This window comes from Eschrichtius robustus, chromosome 1 (assembly GCF_028021215.1).
Source record: "Eschrichtius robustus isolate mEscRob2 chromosome 1, mEscRob2.pri, whole genome shotgun sequence".
In the NCBI taxonomy this organism is placed as follows: Eukaryota; Metazoa; Chordata; class Mammalia; order Artiodactyla; family Eschrichtiidae; genus Eschrichtius; species Eschrichtius robustus.
In genome coordinates this window covers 143,158,033-143,176,417 of record NC_090824.1, presented here as the reverse complement: position 1 = coordinate 143,176,417, position 18,385 = coordinate 143,158,033, and the positions used below count along the sequence as shown (strand labels likewise).

Below are 18,385 nucleotides of genomic sequence, written 5' to 3'. Positions count from 1 at the left end.
CCTCATGATACCTTACCTTTCTCTCCAGGGCAGCAGCCACTACGCAGGCTTAAATGCAGCACTCGATCCTCACCCCACTCCACGATGATCTACTTAGCGCCTACAGTGTGCTGGCAGCTTCAGGGGCAGCAGCGAGGCCTAATCCATCAGCCCCCTTCCACCATCACCAAACTCCATCCCACCCCCGCCCACTGCTCCAGCCCCACCGGGCACTCAAGAACCTCACCGCAACAAACACGACAACAGAGAGGGCCACAGGCCTGGCCTGAGGCTCCAGGCTCCAACCAGGGAACCTTGCTCATTTTGGCTCCCAAAATCAACCACCGAAGCGGCATGCACAATGCGTGATCCTGGTCAAAACACACTTCTCCAAGCTGAAAGCTCACTGGGCCCACACCAGCACACACTCCGACTCTGAAGACTAGCAGGAGAGCCTGCCCCCTTGCATTCCCTCACGGCCTTTTAGCAGGGACTGCGGATTCATAGATGACCCAGCTTATGGGCAGACACGGTCGACCCTCAGTCAGGAGCCCCTCCAATACTGGAGTCCTTGGTGGTGTTTGCGTGCATGTCGGCAGGGGACACTGGTCTTCACTCCTAACAGTCCCCTACACCCGAGAGAGGAAACGTGCTGAACCTCAGTTTCGATAAGGATACGGTAGAGTGTTCTCAACCATTTTGTTCAGAGTTTCCAAGGAATGCATACAAGGGTGTCATCATCGATCCAAGCACATACTGGGATGCTGCAGAACACAACCGGGCAGTGCGCCGGGCTCTGCAGGGGAGTCATGAGCCTGGGGTACCACAAAAGCCTGGAGAATCCACAGCCCTCAGGCCCCTCAACAAGACGAACAATCAAGCCACTGTTGCAGCCATTGGGCCCATCTCAGGAAAACCTAATATCTAATGGCACATCTTGGGGTGGTTGAATACCTACCATCCTGAGTTATCCCCGACCATGCTCGGGAACATGGCCCCGCCTCACTTTTTCCAGTTCTTCTTAGCACCTCCAGTCATCAGAGCACACGAAGATCTTCTTGTTTTTGCCGACGGTGAGGCTTGCCCAGCAACTGCACCTGGGAAGTGGACTGGTGTCCTCAGAGGACATGATCCATACAAACATTTACCTGGGCTTGAGCTCTGAAACTGCTTCCCAAGAACCTCTATCCCTTACCGAGAATTGACTGCATGTCTGATATTACGACTGCAGGAAGTTAGGCACATACATTGGCCGGTGTGTGAGAGGCTGTATTTCTGTGTTCACGCGTGTGACTGTGACTGAGTACGCAGACGCTCTTGTGGGTTTCTCTGTATGCTGCTGACTACGCGTCTTGGTCTCTGTGTGTCCCTGTAGCCCTGTGAAGAGGCGTCCAACAGTAAACGCCATAGCTTATACACAACACCATGTCTAGGCCGCCAACTGAAAGGAGAAAGCCCCCTGTCAGCTTCCAGAGGCCGCATGCAAACTTTAACCCCCAGGGGCTGTTGAAATACTCCACGAACTCCCGCTCTCCCACAGCCACGCCTTCTGACCAGAGCACAAAGACTGCATGAGACCTTCCTCCCAGCCGTGGCTGTGACATCTAGGTGCAACTCGAGAACCTGCCAGCTACCAGCACATCTGATGTGCACTTGGGGTCACTCCCAGCACTTTCGGAAGCAGGGGAACTCCCATGGGTGACCCGACACCGACCTACAGCATTCTACTAGCAAGATGCTGCCTGAAACCACTCAATGGGCTAAAGAACATCGAACAAAATGCAACTTCTTTCCAACTAGGCCTAATCTCTTTCCTTTGACCCGTGGGAATGCCCACCACAGGAAGCAGTGGGCTTCAATAGCCATGACCCATGTTGGAACCCCACAGCGGAAACTAGGCCACCTTCCCGGCAATGTCTCTGGCAGCTCACATCCTGCAAGATTCGCGGCACAGACCCCTAAGGAACCGCTCAAACGCTCAACAGACTCGCCCAACGTGCCCAACTCCTGCCAGCAGGGCGACGCGTCCCTACTGGAAGCCACAGACATCTTCCGAACACGGGAACACTGAACACCAGGGAAGACAGACCGCAAGCCTGTCTGCTTTGAAGATGCTGATCCCACCTGATGCATCCTGGAAATTCTCCACTGCCACAGTGACACCACACAGGAACTCAGAGTGATCAAAGGCATGGTCCCCGAGGACCACAGACAGACTTGCAACGGAAGACCTCTGCCATGTGAGGGCACTTGGAAGCCTGAAAGGGAACCGTGGCTGGCCTTGGCAGTGCAACAGGGATGGCAACAGTGCCCCCTTCTCTGCCCCGCCAACGGACTGCTCTGGATAAAGCTCTGGCTATTCGAAAGGCCTGCATGTTATACGGGCCGGCCGCGTCATGCCCTCCGGCAGAAACACTGTCGCTTTGCACATTCCCAAAAGTGGGAAAAGAGCGACCCAAGGGCTTGTTTGCATAACTCACCTACCCCCAAGAAGGCCGGCACAGATGCCTCAGCATGTCCATCTTCTCTATGTCCCGCAAGACACCCGAGGGGAGTCACTCCTCTGGAAACGGGATTGCAACTCTTCACAGGTAACCTACCTCACTGCATCCTCATGAACTGCCAAAGCCATCCCCACCATAGGCAGCTGATGCCAGGCCATCACGAACAAGACACATCCTTGGGAAGCCGAGGCCAGCGCCTGCAACCCAATGATGACAGCCCATCACACGACATCACACAGGACCTGTCCTCATGATACCTTACCTTTCTCTCCAGGGCAGCAGCCACTACGCAGGCTTAAATGCAGCACTCGATCCTCTCCCCATTCCACGATGATCCACTTAGCGCCATCAGTGTGCTGGCAGCTTCAGGGGCAGCAGCGAGGCCTAATCCATCAGCCCCCTTCCGCCATCACCAAACTCCATCCCACCCCCGCCCACTGCTCCAGCCCCACCGGGCACTCAAGAACCTCACCGCACCAAACACGACAACAGAGAGGGCCACAGGCCTGGCCTGAGGCTCCAGGCTCCAACCAGGGAACCTTGCTCATTTTGGCTTCCAAAATCAACCACTGAAGCGGCATGCACAAAGCGTGATCCTGGTCAAAACACACTTCTCCAAGCTGAAAGCTCACTGGGCCCACACCAGCACACACTCCGACTATGAAGACTAGCAGGAGAGCCTGCCCCCTTGCATTCCCTCACGGCCTTTTAGCAGGGACCGCGGATTCATAGATGACCCAGCTTATGGGCAGACACGGTCGACCCTCAGTCAAGAGCCCCTCCAATACTGGAGTCCTTGGTGGTGTTTGCGTGCATGTCGGCAGGGGACACTGGCCTTCACTCCTAACAGTCCCCTACACCCGAGAGAGGAAACGTGCTGAACCTCAGTTTCGATAAGGATACGGTAGAGTGCTCTCACCCATGTTGTTCAGAGTTTCCAAGGAATGCATACAAGGGTGTCATCATCTATCCAAGCACATGCTGGGATGCGGCAGAACACAACCGGCCAGTGCGCCGGGCTCTGCAGGGGAGTCATGAGCCTGGGGTACCCCAAAAGCCTGGGGAATCCACAGCCCTCAGGCCACTCAACAAGACAATCAAACCACTCTTACATCCATTGGGCCCATCTGAGGAAAACCTAATATCTAATGGCACATCCTAGGGTGGTTGAATATCTACCATATTGAGTTATCCCCGACCATGCTCGGAAACATGGCCCCGCCTCACTTTTTCCAGTTCTTCTTAGCACCTCCAGTCATCAGGGCACACGAAGATCTTCTTGTTTTTGCCGACGGCGAGGCTTGCCCAGCAACTGCACCTGGGAAGTGGACTGGTGTCCTCAAAGGACATGATCCATACAAACATTTACCTGCGCTTGAGCTCTGAAACTGCTTCCCAAGGACCTCTATCCCTTACCGAGAATTGACTGCATGTCTGATAGTACGACTGCAGGAAGTTAGGCACATACATTGGCCGGTGTGTGAGAGGCTGTATTTCTGTGTTCACGCGTGTGACTGTGACTGAGTACGCAGACGCTCTTGTGGGTTTCTCTGTGTGCCCCTGACTATGCGTCTTGGTCTCTGTGTGTCCCTGTAGCCCTGTGAAGAGGCGTCCAACAGTAAACGCCATAGTTTATACACAACACCCTGTCTAGACCCCCAACTGAAAGGAGAAAGACCCCTGTCAGCTTCCAGAGACCGAGTGCAACCTTTAACCCCCAGGGGCTGTTGAAATACTCCACGGACTCCCGCTCTCCCACAGCCACGCCTTCTGACCACAGCACAAAGACTGGACGAGACCTGCCTCCCGGCCGTGGGTGTGACATCTACGTGCAACTCGAGAACCTGCCAGCTACCAGCACATCTGATGTGCACTTGGGGTCACTCCCAACATTTTGGAAGCAAGGGAACGCCCATGGTTGACCCGACACCGACCTACAGCATTCTACTGGCAAGATGCAGCCTGAAACAACTCAAGGGGCTAAAGAACATCAAACAAAGTGCAACTTCTTGCCAACTAGGCCTAATCACTTTCCTTTGACCCGTGGGAATGCCCACCACAGGAAGAAGTGGGCTTCAGCAGCCATGACCCACGTTGGAACCCCACAGCGGAAACTAGGCCACCTTCCCGGCCATGTAACAGGCAGCTCCCATCCTGCAAGGTTCGCGGCCCTGACCCCTAAGGAACCGCTCAAACGCTCAACAGCCTCGTCCAACGTGCCCTACTCCAGCCAGCAGGGCGACGCGTCCCTACTGGAAGGCACAGACATCTTCCGAACACGGGAACACTGAACACCAGGGAAGACAGACCGCAGGACTGTCTGCTTTGAAGATGCTGATACCACCTGATGCATCCTGGAAATTCTCCACTGACACAGTGACACCACTGAGGAACTCAGAGTGATCAAAGGCATGGTCCCCGAGGACCACAGACAGACTTGCAACGGAAGACCTCTGCCATGTGAGGGCACTTGGAAGCCTGAAAGGGAAGAGTGGCTGGCCTTGGCAGTGCACCAGGGATGGCAACAGTGCCCCCTTCTCTGTCCCGCCAACGGACTGCTCTGGATAAAGCTCTGGCTATTCGAAAGGCCTGCATGCCACACGGGCCGGCCGCGTCATGCCCTCCGGCAGAAACACTATCGCTTTGCACATTCCCACAAGTGGGAAAAGAGCGACCAAAGGGCTTGTTTGCATAACTCACCTACCCCCAAGAAGGCCGGCACAGATGCCTCAGCATGTCCACCTTCTCTATGTCCCGTAAGACACCCGTGGGGAGTCACTCCTCTGGAAACGGGATTGCAACTCTTCACAGGTAACCTACCTCACTGCATCCTCATGAACTGCCAAAGCCATCCCCACCATAGGCAGCTGATGCCAGGCCATCACGTACAAGACACATCCTTGGGAAGCCGAGGCCAGCGCCTGCAACCCAATGATGACAGCCCATCCCACGACATCACACAGGACCTGTCCTCATGATACCTTACCTTTCTCTCCAGGGCAGCAGCCACTACGCAGGCTTAAATGCAGCACTCGATCCTCACCCCACACCACGATGATCCACTTAGCGCCAACAGTGTGCTGGCAGCTTCAGGGGCAGCAGCGAGGCCTAATCCATCAGCCCCCTTCCGCCATCACCAAACTCCATCCCATCCCCGCCCACTGCTCCAGCCCCACCAGGCACTCAAGAACCTCACCGCACCAAACACGACAACAGAGAGGGCCACAGGCCTGGCCTGAGGCTCCAGGCTCCAACCAGGGAACCTTGCTCATTTTGGCTCCCAAAATCAACCAACGAAGCGGCATGCACAATGCGTGATCCTGGTCAAAACACACTTCTCCAAGCTGAAAGCTCACTGGGCCCACACCAGCACACACTCCGACTCTGAAGACTAGCAGGAGAGCCTGCCCCCTTGCATTCCCTCACGGCCTTTTAGCAGGGACCGCGGATTCATAGATGACCCAGCTTATGGGCAGACACGGTCGACCCTCAGTCAGGAGCCCCTCCAATACTGGAGTCCTTGGTGGTGTTTGCGTGCATGTCGGCAGGGGACACTGGCCTTCACTCCTAACAGTCCCCTACACCCGAGAGAGGAAACGTACTGAACCTCAGTTTCGATAAGGATACGGTAGAGTGTTCTCAACCATTTTGTTCAGAGTTTCCAAGGAATGCATACAAGGGTGTCATCATCGATCCAAGCAAATACTGGGATGCTGCAGAACACAACCGGGCAGTGCGCCGGGCTCTGCAGGGGAGTCATGAGCCTGGGGTACCACAAAAGCCTGGAGAATCCACAGCCCTCAGGCCCCTCAACAAGACGAACAATCAAGCCACTCTTGCAGCCATTGGGCCCATCTCAGGAAAACCTAATATCTAATGGCACATCTTGGGGTGCTGGAATACCTACCATCCTGAGTTTTCCCCGACCATGCTCGGGAACATGGCCCCGCCTCACTTTTTCCAGTTCTTCTTAGCACCTCCAGTCATCAGAGCACACGAAGATCTTCTTGTTTTTGCCGACGGCGAGGCTTGCCCAGCAACTGCACCTGGGAAGTGGACTGGTGTCCTCAGAGGACATGATCCATACAAATATTTACCTGGGCTAGAGCTCTGAAACTGCTTCCCAAGAACCTCTATCCCTTATCGAGAATTGACTGCATGTCTGATAGTACGACTGCAGGAAGTTAGGCACATACATTGGCCGGTGTGTGAGAGGCTGTATTTCTGTGTTCACGCGTGTGACTGTGACTGAGTACGCAGACGCTCTTGTGGGTTTCTCTGTGTGCTGTTGACTACGCTTCTTGGTCTCTGTGTGTCCCTGTAGCCCTGTGAAGAGGCGTCCAACAGTAAACGCCATAGCTTATACACAACACCATCTCTAGGCCGCCAACTGAAAGGAGAAAGCCCCCTGTCAGCTTCCAGAGGCCGCATGCAAACTTTAACCCCCAGGGGCTGTTGAAATACTCCACGGACTCCCGCTCTCCCACAGCCACGCCTTCTGACCAGAGCACAAAGACTGCATGAGACCTTCCTCCCAGCCGTGGCTGTGACATCTACGTGCAACTCGAGAACCTGCCAGCTACCAGCACATCTGATGTGTACTTGGGGTCACTCCCAGCACTTTCGGAAGCAGGGGAACTCCCATGGTTGACCCGACACCGACCTACAGCATTCTACTGGCAAGATGCAGCCTGAAACAACTCAAGGGGCTAAAGAACATCAAACAAAGTGCAACTTCTTGCCAACTAGGCCTAATCACTTTCCTTTGACCCGTGGGAATGCCCACCACAGGAAGAAGTGGGCTTCAGCAGCCATGACCCATGTTGGAACCCCACAGCGGAAACTAGGCCACCTTCCCGGCCATGTCTCAGGCAGCTCCCATCCTGCAAGGTTCGCGGCCCTGACCCCTAAGGAACCGCTCAAACGCTCAACAGCCTCGTCCAACGTGCCCTAATCCAGCCAGCAGGGTGACGCGTCCCTACTGGAAGCCACAGACATCTTCCGAACACGGGAACACTGAACACCAGGGAACACAGGCCGCAAGCCTGTCTGCTTTGAAGATGCTGATCCCACCTGATGCATCCTGGAAATTCTCCACTGCCACAGTGACACCACTGAGGAACTCAGAGTGATCAAAGGCATGGTCCCCGAGGACCACAGACAGACTTGCAATGGAAGACCTCTGCCATGTGAGGGCACTTGGAAGCCTGAAAGGGAAGAGTGGCTGGCCTTGGCAGCGCACCAGGGATGGCAACAGTGCCCCCTTCTCTGTCCCGCCAGCGGACTGCTCTGGATAAAGCTCTGGCTATTCGAAAGGCCTGCATGCCACACGGGCCGGCCGCGTCATGCCCTCCGGCAGAAACACTATCGCTTTGCACATTCCCAAAAGTGGGAAAAGAGCGACCAAAGGGCTTGTTTGCATAACTCACCTACCCCCAAGAAGGCCGGCACAGATGCCTCAGCATGTCCACCTTCTCTATGTCCCGTAAGACACCCGTGGGGAGTCACTCCTCTGGAAACGGGATTGCAACTCTTCACAGGTAACATACCTCACTGCATCCTCATGAACTGCCAAAGCCATCCCCACCATAGGCAGCTGATGCCAGGCCATCACGTACAAGACACATCCTTGGGAAGCCGAGGCCAGCGCCTGCAACCCAATGATGACAGCCCATCCCACGACATCACACAGGACCTGTCCTCATCATACCTTACCTTTCTCTCCAGGGCAGCAGCCACTACGCAGGCTTAAATGCAGCACTCGATCCTCACCCCACTCCACGATGATCCACTTAGCGCCAACAGTGTGCTGGCAGCTTCAGGGGCAGCAGCGAGGCCTAATCCATCAGCCCCCTTCCGCCATCACCAAACTCCATCCCATCCCCGCCCACTGCTCCAGCCCCACCAGGCACTCAAGAACCTCACCGCAACAAACACGACAACAGAGAGGGCCACAGGCCTGGCCTGAGGCTCCAGGCTCCAACCAGGGAACCTTGCTCATTTTGGCTCCCAAAATCAACCAACGAAGCGGCATGCACAATGCGTGATCCTGGTCAAAACACACTTCTCCAAGCTGAAAGCTCACTGGGCCCACACCAGCACACACTCCGACTCTGAAGACTAGCAGGAGAGCCTGCCCCCTTGCATTCCCTCACGGCCTTTTAGCAGGGACCGCGGATTCATAGATGACCCAGCTTATGGGCAGACACGGTCGACCCTCAGTCAGGAGCCCCTCCAATACTGGAGTCCTTGGTGGTGTTTGCGTGCATGTCGGCAGGGGACACTGGCCTTCACTCCTAACAGTCCCCTACACCCGAGAGAGGAAACGTGCTGAACCTCAGTTTCGATAAGGATACGGTAGAGTGTTCTCAACCATTTTGTTCAGAGTTTCCAAGGAATGCATACAAGGGTGTCATCATCGATCCAAGCACATACTGGGATGCTGCAGAACACAACCGGGCAGTGCGCCGGGCTCTGCAGGGGAGTCATGAGCCTGGGGTACCACAAAAGCCTGGAGAATCCACAGCCCTCAGGCCCCTCAACAAGACGAACAATCAAGCCACTCTTGCAGCCATTGGGCCCATCTCAGGAAAACCTAATATCTAATGGCACATCTTGGGGTGGTTGAATACCTACCATCCTGAGTTTTCCCCGACCATGCTCGGGAACATGGCCCCGCCTCACTTTTTCCAGTTCTTCTTAGCACCTCCAGTCATCAGAGCACACGAAGATCTTCTTGTTTTTGCCGGCGGAGAGGCTTGCCCAGCAACTGCACCTGGGAAGTGGACTGGTGTCCTCAGAGGACATGATCCATACAAATATTTACCTGGGCTAGAGCTCTGAAACTGCTTCCCAAGAACCTCTATCCCTTACCGAGAATTGACTGCATGTCTGATAGTACGACTGCAGGAAGTTAGGCACATACATTGGCCGGTGTGTGAGAGGCTGTATTTCTGTGTTCACGCGTGTGACTGTGACTGAGTACGCAGACGCTCTTGTGGGTTTCTCTGTGTGCTGTTGACTACGCGTCTTGGTCTCTGTGTGTCCCTGTAGCCCTGTGAAGAGGCGTCCAACAGTAAACGCCATAGCTTATACACAACACCATGTCTAGGCCGCCAACTGAAAGGAGAAAGCCCCCTGTCATCTTCCAGAGGCCGCATGCAAACTTTAACCCCCAGGGGCTGTTGAAATACTCCACGGACTCCCGCTCTCCCACAGCCACGACTTCTGACCAGAGCACAAAGACTGCATGAGACCTTCCTCCCAGCCGTGGCTGTGACATCTACGTGCAACTCGAGAACCTGCCAGCTACCAGCACATCTGATGTGCACTTGGGGTCACTCCCAGCTCTTTCGGAAGCAGGGGAACTCCCATGGGTGACCCGACACCGACCTACAGCATTCTACTGGCAAGATGCAGCCTGAAACCACTCAATGAGCTAAAGAACATCGAGCAAAGTGCAACTTCTTTCCAACTAGGCCTAATCTCTTTCCTTTGAGCCGTGGGAATGCCCACCACGGGAAGCAGTGGGCTTCAGCAGCCATGACCCATGTTGGAACCCCACAGCGGAAACTAGGCCACCTTCCCGGCCATGTCTCAGGCAGCTCCCATCCTGCAAGGTTCGCGGCCCTGACCCCTAAGGAACCGCTCAAACGCTCAACAGCCTCGCCCAACGTGCCCTACTCCAGCGAGCATGGCGACGCGTCCCTACTGGAAGCCACAGACATCTTCCGAACACGGGAACACTGAACACCAGGGAAGACAGACCGCAAGCCTGTCTGCTTTGAAGATGCTGATCCCACCTGATGCATCCTGGAAATTCTCCACTGCCACAGTGACACCACTGAGGAACTCAGAGTGATCAAAGGCATGGTCCCCGAGGACCACAGACAGACTTGCAACGGAAGACCTCTGCCATGTGAGGGCACTTGGAAGCCTGAAAGGGAAGAGTGGCTGGCCTTGGCAGTGCACCAGGGATGGCAACAGTGCCCCCTTCTCTGTCCCGCCAACGGACTGCTCTGGATAAAGCTCTGGCTATTCGAAAGGCCTGCATGCCACACGGGCCGGCCGCGTCATGCCCTCCGGCAGAAACACTATCGCTTTGCACATTCCCAAAAGTGGGAAAAGAGCGACCCAAGGGCTTGTTTTCATAACGCACCTACCCCCAAGAAGGCCGGCACAGATGCCTCAGCATGTCCATCTTCTCTATGTCCCGCAAGACACCCGTGGGGAGTCACTCCTCTGGAAACGGGATTGCAACTCTTCACAGGTAACCTACCTCACTGAATCCTCATGAACTGCCACAGCCATCCCCACCATAGGCAGCTGATGCCAGGCCATCACGAACAAGACACATCCTTGGGAAGCCGAGGCCAGCGCCTGCAACCCAATGATGACAGCCCATCCCACGACATCACACAGGACCTGTCCTCATGATACCTTACCTTTCTCTCCAGGGCAGCAGCCACTACGCAGGCTTAAATGCAGCACTCGATCCTCACCCCACTCCACGATGATCTACTTAGCGCCTACAGTGTGCTGGCAGCTTCAGGGGCAGCAGCGAGGCCTAATCCATCAGCCCCCTTCCACCATCACCAAACTCCATCCCACCCCCGCCCACTGCTCCAGCCCCACCGGGCACTCAAGAACCTCACCGCAACAAACACGACAACAGAGAGGGCCACAGGCCTGGCCTGAGGCTCCAGGCTCCAACCAGGGAACCTTGCTCATTTTGGCTCCCAAAATCAACCACCGAAGCGGCATGCACAATGCGTGATCCTGGTCAAAACACACTTCTCCAAGCTGAAAGCTCACTGGGCCCACACCAGCACACACTCCGACTCTGAAGACTAGCAGGAGAGCCTGCCCCCTTGCATTCCCTCACGGCCTTTTAGCAGGGACTGCGGATTCATAGATGACCCAGCTTATGGGCAGACACGGTCGACCCTCAGTCAGGAGCCCCTCCAATACTGGAGTCCTTGGTGGTGTTTGCGTGCATGTCGGCAGGGGACACTGGTCTTCACTCCTAACAGTCCCCTACACCCGAGAGAGGAAACGTGCTGAACCTCAGTTTCGATAAGGATACGGTAGAGTGTTCTCACCCATTTTGTTCAGAGTTTCCAAGGAATGCATACAAGGGTGTCATCATCGATCCAAGCACATACTGGGATGCTGCAGAACACAACCGGGCAGTGCGCCGGGCTCTGCAGGGGAGTCATGAGCCTGGGGTACCACAAAAGCCTGGAGAATCCACAGCCCTCAGGCCCCTCAACAAGACGAACAATCAAGCCACTCTTGCAGCCATTGGGCCCATCTCAGGAAAACCTAATATCTAATGGCACATCTTGGGGTGGTTGAATACCTACCATCCTGAGTTATCCCCGACCATGCTCGGGAACATGGCCCCGCCTCACTTTTTCCAGTTCTTCTTAGCACCTCCAGTCATCAGAGCACACGATGATCTTCTTGTTTTTGCCGACGGTGAGGCTTGCCCAGCAACTGCACCTGGGAAGTGGACTGGTGTCCTCAGAGGACATGATCCATACAAACATTTACCTGGGCTTGAGCTCTGAAACTGCTTCCCAAGAACCTCTATCCCTTACCGAGAATTGACTGCATGTCTGATATTACGACTGCAGGAAGTTAGGCACATACATTGGCCGGTGTGTGAGAGGCTGTATTTCTGTGTTCACGCGTGTGACTGTGACTGAGTACGCAGACGCTCTTGTGGGTTTCTCTGTATGCTGCTGACTACGCGTCTTGGTCTCTGTGTGTCCCTGTAGCCCTGTGAAGAGGCGTCCAACAGTAAACGCCATAGCTTATACACAACACCATGTCTAGGCCGCCAACTGAAAGGAGAAAGCCCCCTGTCAGCTTCCAGAGGCCGCATGCAAACTTTAACCCCCAGGGGCTGTTGAAATACTCCACGAACTCCCGCTCTCCCACAGCCACGCCTTCTGACCAGAGCACAAAGACTGCATGAGACCTTCCTCCCAGCCGTGGCTGTGACATCTAGGTGCAACTCGAGAACCTGCCAGCTACCAGCACATCTGATGTGCACTTGGGGTCACTCCCAGCACTTTCGGAAGCAGGGGAACTCCCATGGGTGACCCGACACCGACCTACAGCATTCTACTAGCAAGATGCTGCCTGAAACCACTCAATGGGCTAAAGAACATCGAACAAAATGCAACTTCTTTCCAACTAGGCCTAATCTCTTTCCTTTGACCCGTGGGAATGCCCACCACAGGAAGCAGTGGGCTTCAGTAGCCATGACCCATGTTGGAACCCCACAGCGGAAACTAGGCCACCTTCCCGGCCATGTCTCTGGCAGCTCACATCCTGCAAGATTCGCGGCCCTGACCCCTAAGGAACCGCTCAAACGCTCAACAGACTCGCCCAACGTGCCCAACTCCTGCCAGCAGGGCGACGCGTCCCTACTGGAAGCCACAGACATCTTCCGAACACGGGAACACTGAACACCAGGGAAGACAGACCGCAAGCCTGTCTGCTTTGAAGATGCTGATCCCACCTGATGCATCCTGGAAATTCTCCACTGCCACAGTGACACCACACAGGAACTCAGAGTGATCAAAGGCATGGTCCCCGAGGACCACAGACAGACTTGCAACGGAAGACCTCTGCCATGTGAGGGCACTTGGAAGCCTGAAAGGGAACCGTGGCTGGCCTTGGCAGTGCAACAGGGATGGCAACAGTGCCCCCTTCTCTGCCCCGCCAACGGACTGCTCTGGATAAAGCTCTGGGTATTCGAAAGGCCTGCATGTTATACGGGCCGGCCGCGTCATGCCCTCCGGCAGAAACACTATCGCTTTGCACATTCCCAAAAGTGGGAAAAGAGCGACCCAAGGGCTTGTTTGCATAACTCACCTACCCCCAAGAAGGCCGGCACAGATGCCTCAGCATGTCCATCTTCTCTATGTCCCGCAAGACACCCGAGGGGAGTCACTCCTCTGGAAACGGGATTGCAACTCTTCACAGGTAACCTACCTCACTGCATCCTCATGAACTGCCAAAGCCATCCCCACCATAGGCAGCTGATGCCAGGCCATCACGAACAAGACACATCCTTGGGAAGCCGAGGCCAGCGCCTGCAACCCAATGATGACAGCCCATCACACGACATCACACAGGACCTGTCCTCATGATACCTTACCTTTCTCTCCAGGGCAGCAGCCACTACGCAGGCTTAAATGCAGCACTCGATCCTCTCCCCACTCCACGATGATCCACTTAGCGCCATCAGTGTGCTGGCAGCTTCAGGGGCAGCAGCGAGGCCTAATCCATCAGCCCCCTTCCGCCATCACCAAACTCCATCCCACCCCCGCCCACTGCTCCAGCCCCACCGGGCACTCAAGAACCTCACCGCACCAAACACGACAACAGAGAGGGCCACAGGCCTGGCCTGAGGCTCCAGGCTCCAACCAGGGAACCTTGCTCATTTTGGCTTCCAAAATCAACCACTGAAGCGGCATGCACAAAGCGTGATCCTGGTCAAAACACACTTCTCCAAGCTGAAAGCTCACTGGGCCCACACCAGCACACACTCCGACTATGAAGACTAGCAGGAGAGCCTGCCCCCTTGCATTCCCTCACGGCCTTTTAGCAGGGACCGCGGATTCATAGATGACCCAGCTTATGGGCAGACACGGTCGACCCTCAGTCAAGAGCCCCTCCAATACTGGAGTCCTTGGTGGTGTTTGCGTGCATGTCGGCAGGGGACACTGGCCTTCACTCCTAACAGTCCCCTACACCCGAGAGAGGAAACGTGCTGAACCTCAGTTTCGATAAGGATACGGTAGAGTGCTCTCACCCATGTTGTTCAGAGTTTCCAAGGAATGCATACAAGGGTGTCATCATCTATCCAAGCACATGCTGGGATGCGGCAGAACACAACCGGCCAGTGCGCCGGGCTCTGCAGGGGAGTCATGAGCCTGGGGTACCCCAAAAGCCTGGGGAATCCACAGCCCTCAGGCCACTCAACAAGACAAACAATCAAACCACTCTTACATCCATTGGGCCCATCTGAGGAAAACCTAATATCTAATGGCACATCCTAGGGTGGTTGAATACCTACCATATTGAGTTATTCCCGACCATGCTCGGAAACATGGCCCCGCCTCACTTTTTCCAGTTCTTCTTAGCACCTCCAGTCATCAGGGCACACGAAGATCTTCTTGTTTTTGCCGACGGCGAGGCTTGCCCAGCAACTGCACCTGGGAAGTGGACTGGTGTCCTCAAAGGACATGATCCATACAAACATTTACCTGCGCTTGAGCTCTGAAACTGCTTCCCAAGGACCTCTATCCCTTACCGAGAATTGACTGCATGTCTGATAGTACGACTGCAGGAAGTTAGGCACATACATTGGCCGGTGTGTGAGAGGCTGTATTTCTGTGTTCACGCGTGTGACTGTGACTGAGTACGCAGACGCTCTTGTGGGTTTCTCTGTGTGCCCCTGACTATGCGTCTTGGTCTCTGTGTGTCCCTGTAGCCCTGTGAAGAGGCGTCCAACAGTAAACGCCATAGTTTATACACAACACCCTGTCTAGACCCCCAACTGAAAGGAGAAAGACCCCTGTCAGCTTCCAGAGACCGAGTGCAACCTTTAACCCCCAGGGGCTGTTGAAATACTCCACGGACTCCCGCTCTCCCACAGCCACGCCTTCTGACCACAGCACAAAGACTGGACGAGACCTGCCTCCCGGCCGTGGGTGTGACATCTACGTGCATCTCGAGAACCTGCCAGCTACCAGCACATCTGATGTGCACTTGGGGTCACTCCCAACATTTTGGAAGCAAGGGAACGCCCATGGTTGACCCGACACCGACCTACAGCATTCTACTGGCAAGATGCAGCCTGAAACAACTCAAGGGGCTAAAGAACATCAAACAAAGTGCAACTTCTTGCCAACTAGGCCTAATCACTTTCCTTTGACCCGTGGGAATGCCCACCACAGGAAGAAGTGGGCTTCAGCAGCCATGACCCACGTTGGAACCCCACAGCGGAAACTAGGCCACCTTCCCGGCCATGTAACAGGCAGCTCCCATCCTGCAAGGTTCGCGGCCCTGACCCCTAAGGAACCGCTCAAACGCTCAACAGCCTCGTCCAACGTGCCCTACTCCAGCCAGCAGGGCGACGCGTCCCTACTGGAAGGCACAGACATCTTCCGAACACGGGAACACTGAACACCAGGGAAGACAGACCGCAGGACTGTCTGCATTGAAGATGCTGATACCACCTGATGCATCCTGGAAATTCTCCACTGACACAGTGACACCACTGAGGAACTCAGAGTGATCAAAGGCATGGTCCCCGAGGACCACAGACAGACTTGCAACGGAAGACCTCTGCCATGTGAGGGCACTTGGAAGCCTGAAAGGGAAGAGTGGCTGGCCTTGGCAGCGCACCAGGGATGGCAACAGTGCCCCCTTCTCTGTCCCGCCAGCGGACTGCTCTGGATAAAGCTCTGGCTATTCGAAAGGCCTGCATGCCACACGGGCCGGCCGCGTCATGCCCTCCGGCAGAAACACTATCGCTTTGCACATTCCCAAAAGTGGGAAAAGAGCGACCAAAGGGCTTGTTTGCATAACTCACCTACCCCCAAGAAGGCCGGCACAGATGCCTCAGCATGTCCACCTTCTCTGTGTCCCGTAAGACACCCGTGGGGAGTCACTCCTCTGGAAACGGGATTGCAACTCTTCACAGGTAACCTACCTCACTGCATCCTCATGAACTGCCAAAGCCATCCCCACCATAGGCAGCTGATGCCAGGCCATCACGTACAAGACACATCCTTGGGAAGCCGAGGCCAGCGCCTGCAACCCAATGATGACAGCCCATCCCACGACATCACACAGGACCTGTCCTCATCATACCTTACCTTTCTCTCCAGGGCAGCAGCCACTACGCAGGCTTAAATGCAGCACTCGATCCTCACCCCACTCCACGATGATCCACTTAGCGCCAACAGTGTGCTGGCAGCTTCAGGGGCAGCAGCGAGGCCTAATCCATCAGCCCCCTTCCGCCATCACCAAACTCCATCCCATCCCCGCCCACTGCTCCAGCCCCACCAGGCTCTCAAGAACCTCACCGCACCAAACACGACAACAGAGAGGGCCACAGGCCTGGCCTGAGGCTCCAGGCTCCAACCAGGGAACCTTGCTCATTTTGGCTCCCAAAATCAACCAACGAAGCGGCATGCACAATGCGTGATCCTGGTCAAAACACACTTCTCCAAGCTGAAAGCTCACTGGGCCCACACCAGCACACACTCCGACTCTGAAGACTAGCAGGAGAGCCTGCCCCCTTGCATTCCCTCACGGCCTTTTAGCAGGGACCGCGGATTCATAGATGACCCAGCTTATGGGCAGACACGGTCGACCCTCAGTCAGGAGCCCCTCCAATACTGGAGTCCTTGGTGGTGTTTGCGTGCATGTCGGCAGGGGACACTGGCCTTCACTCCTAACAGTCCCCTACACCCGAGAGAGGAAACGTGCGGAACCTCAGTTTCGATAAGGATACGGTAGAGTGTTCTCAACCATTTTGTTCAGAGTTTCCAAGGAATGCATACAAGGGTGTCATCATCGATCCAAGCACATACTGGGATGCTGCAGAACACAACCGGGCAGTGCGCCGGGCTCTGCAGGGGAGTCATGAGCCTGGGGTACCACAAAAGCCTGGAGAATCCACAGCCCTCAGGCCCCTCAACAAGACGAACAATCAAGCCACTCTTGCAGCCATTGGGCCCATCTCAGGAAAACCTAATATCTAATGGCACATCTTGGGGTGGTTGAATACCTACCATCCTGAGTTTTCCCCGACCATGCTCGGGAACATGGCCCCGCCTCACTTTTTCCAGTTCTTCTTAGCACCTCCAGTCATCAGAGCACACGAAGATCTTCTTGTTTTTGCCGGCGGCGAGGCTTGCCCAGCAACTGCACCTGGGAAGTGGACTGGTGTCCTCAGAGGACATGATCCATACAAATATTTACCTGGGCTAGAGCTCTGAAACTGCTTCCCAAGAACCTCTATCCCTTACCGAGAATTGACTGCATGTCTGATAGTACGACTGCAGGAAGTTAGGCACATACATTGGCCGGTGTGTGAGAGGCTGTATTTCTGTGTTCACGCGTGTGACTGTGACTGAGTACGCAGACGCTCTTGTGGGTTTCTCTGTGTGCTGTTGACTACGCGTCTTGGTCTCTGTGTGTCCCTGTAGCCCTGTGAAGAGGCGTCCAACAGTAAACGCCATAGCTTATACACAACACCATGTCTAGGCCGCCAACTGAAAGGAGAAAGCCCCCTGTCATCTTCCAGAGGCCGCATGCAAACTTTAACCCCCAGGGGCTGTTGAAATACTCCACGGACTCCCGCTCTCCCACAGCCACGACTTCTGACCAGAGCACAAAGACTGCATGAGACCTTCCTCCCAGCCGTGGCTGTGACATCTACGTGCAACTCGAGAACCTGCCAGCTACCAGCACATCTGATGTGCACTTGGGGTCACTCCCAGCACTTTTGGAAGCAGGGGAACTCCCATGGGTGACCCGACACCGACCTACAGCATTCTACTGGCAAGATACAGCCTGAAACCACTCAATGCGCTAAAGAACATCGAGCAAAGTGCAACTTCTTTCCAACTAGGCCTAATCTCTTTCCTTTGAGCCGTGGGAATGCCCACCACGGGAAGCAGTGGGCTTCAGCAGCCATGACCCATGTTGGAACCCCACAGCGGAAACTAGGCCACCTTCCCGGCCATGTCTCAGGCAGCTCCCATCCTGCAAGGTTCGCGGCCCTGACCCCTAAGGAACCGCTCAAACGCTCAACAGCCTCGCCCAACGTGCCCTACTCCAGCGAGCATGGCGACGCGTCCCTACTGGAA

General features: G+C 55.2%; 7 non-coding genes across 7 annotated transcripts; all 7 read right to left on the bottom strand.

Annotated features, from left to right (window-relative positions):
- Window positions 1–633: 633 nt before the first annotated feature.
- Window positions 634–726, bottom strand: LOC137777598 (small nucleolar RNA SNORD116). The gene has a single exon (XR_011076572.1). It is a non-coding gene; the product is annotated as a small nucleolar RNA SNORD116 (small nucleolar RNA).
- Window positions 727–3,362: 2,636 nt separating this feature from the next.
- Window positions 3,363–3,455, bottom strand: LOC137751289 (small nucleolar RNA SNORD116). Its single transcript, XR_011070750.1, has one exon. It is a non-coding gene; the product is annotated as a small nucleolar RNA SNORD116 (small nucleolar RNA).
- A 2,631-nt stretch (window positions 3,456–6,086) lies between these two features.
- LOC137777592 (small nucleolar RNA SNORD116) lies at window positions 6,087–6,179 on the bottom strand. Its single transcript, XR_011076571.1, has one exon. It is a non-coding gene; the product is annotated as a small nucleolar RNA SNORD116 (small nucleolar RNA).
- Window positions 6,180–8,815: 2,636 nt separating this feature from the next.
- Window positions 8,816–8,908, bottom strand: LOC137777588 (small nucleolar RNA SNORD116). Its single transcript, XR_011076570.1, has one exon. It is a non-coding gene; the product is annotated as a small nucleolar RNA SNORD116 (small nucleolar RNA).
- A 2,636-nt stretch (window positions 8,909–11,544) lies between these two features.
- On the bottom strand, window positions 11,545–11,637 carry LOC137776481 (small nucleolar RNA SNORD116). Its single transcript, XR_011076229.1, has one exon. It is a non-coding gene; the product is annotated as a small nucleolar RNA SNORD116 (small nucleolar RNA).
- Window positions 11,638–14,273: 2,636 nt separating this feature from the next.
- Window positions 14,274–14,366, bottom strand: LOC137751287 (small nucleolar RNA SNORD116). Its single transcript, XR_011070749.1, has one exon. It is a non-coding gene; the product is annotated as a small nucleolar RNA SNORD116 (small nucleolar RNA).
- Window positions 14,367–17,001: 2,635 nt separating this feature from the next.
- On the bottom strand, window positions 17,002–17,094 carry LOC137777577 (small nucleolar RNA SNORD116). Its single transcript, XR_011076566.1, has one exon. It is a non-coding gene; the product is annotated as a small nucleolar RNA SNORD116 (small nucleolar RNA).
- Between the last annotated feature and the right edge of the window lie 1,291 nt (window positions 17,095–18,385).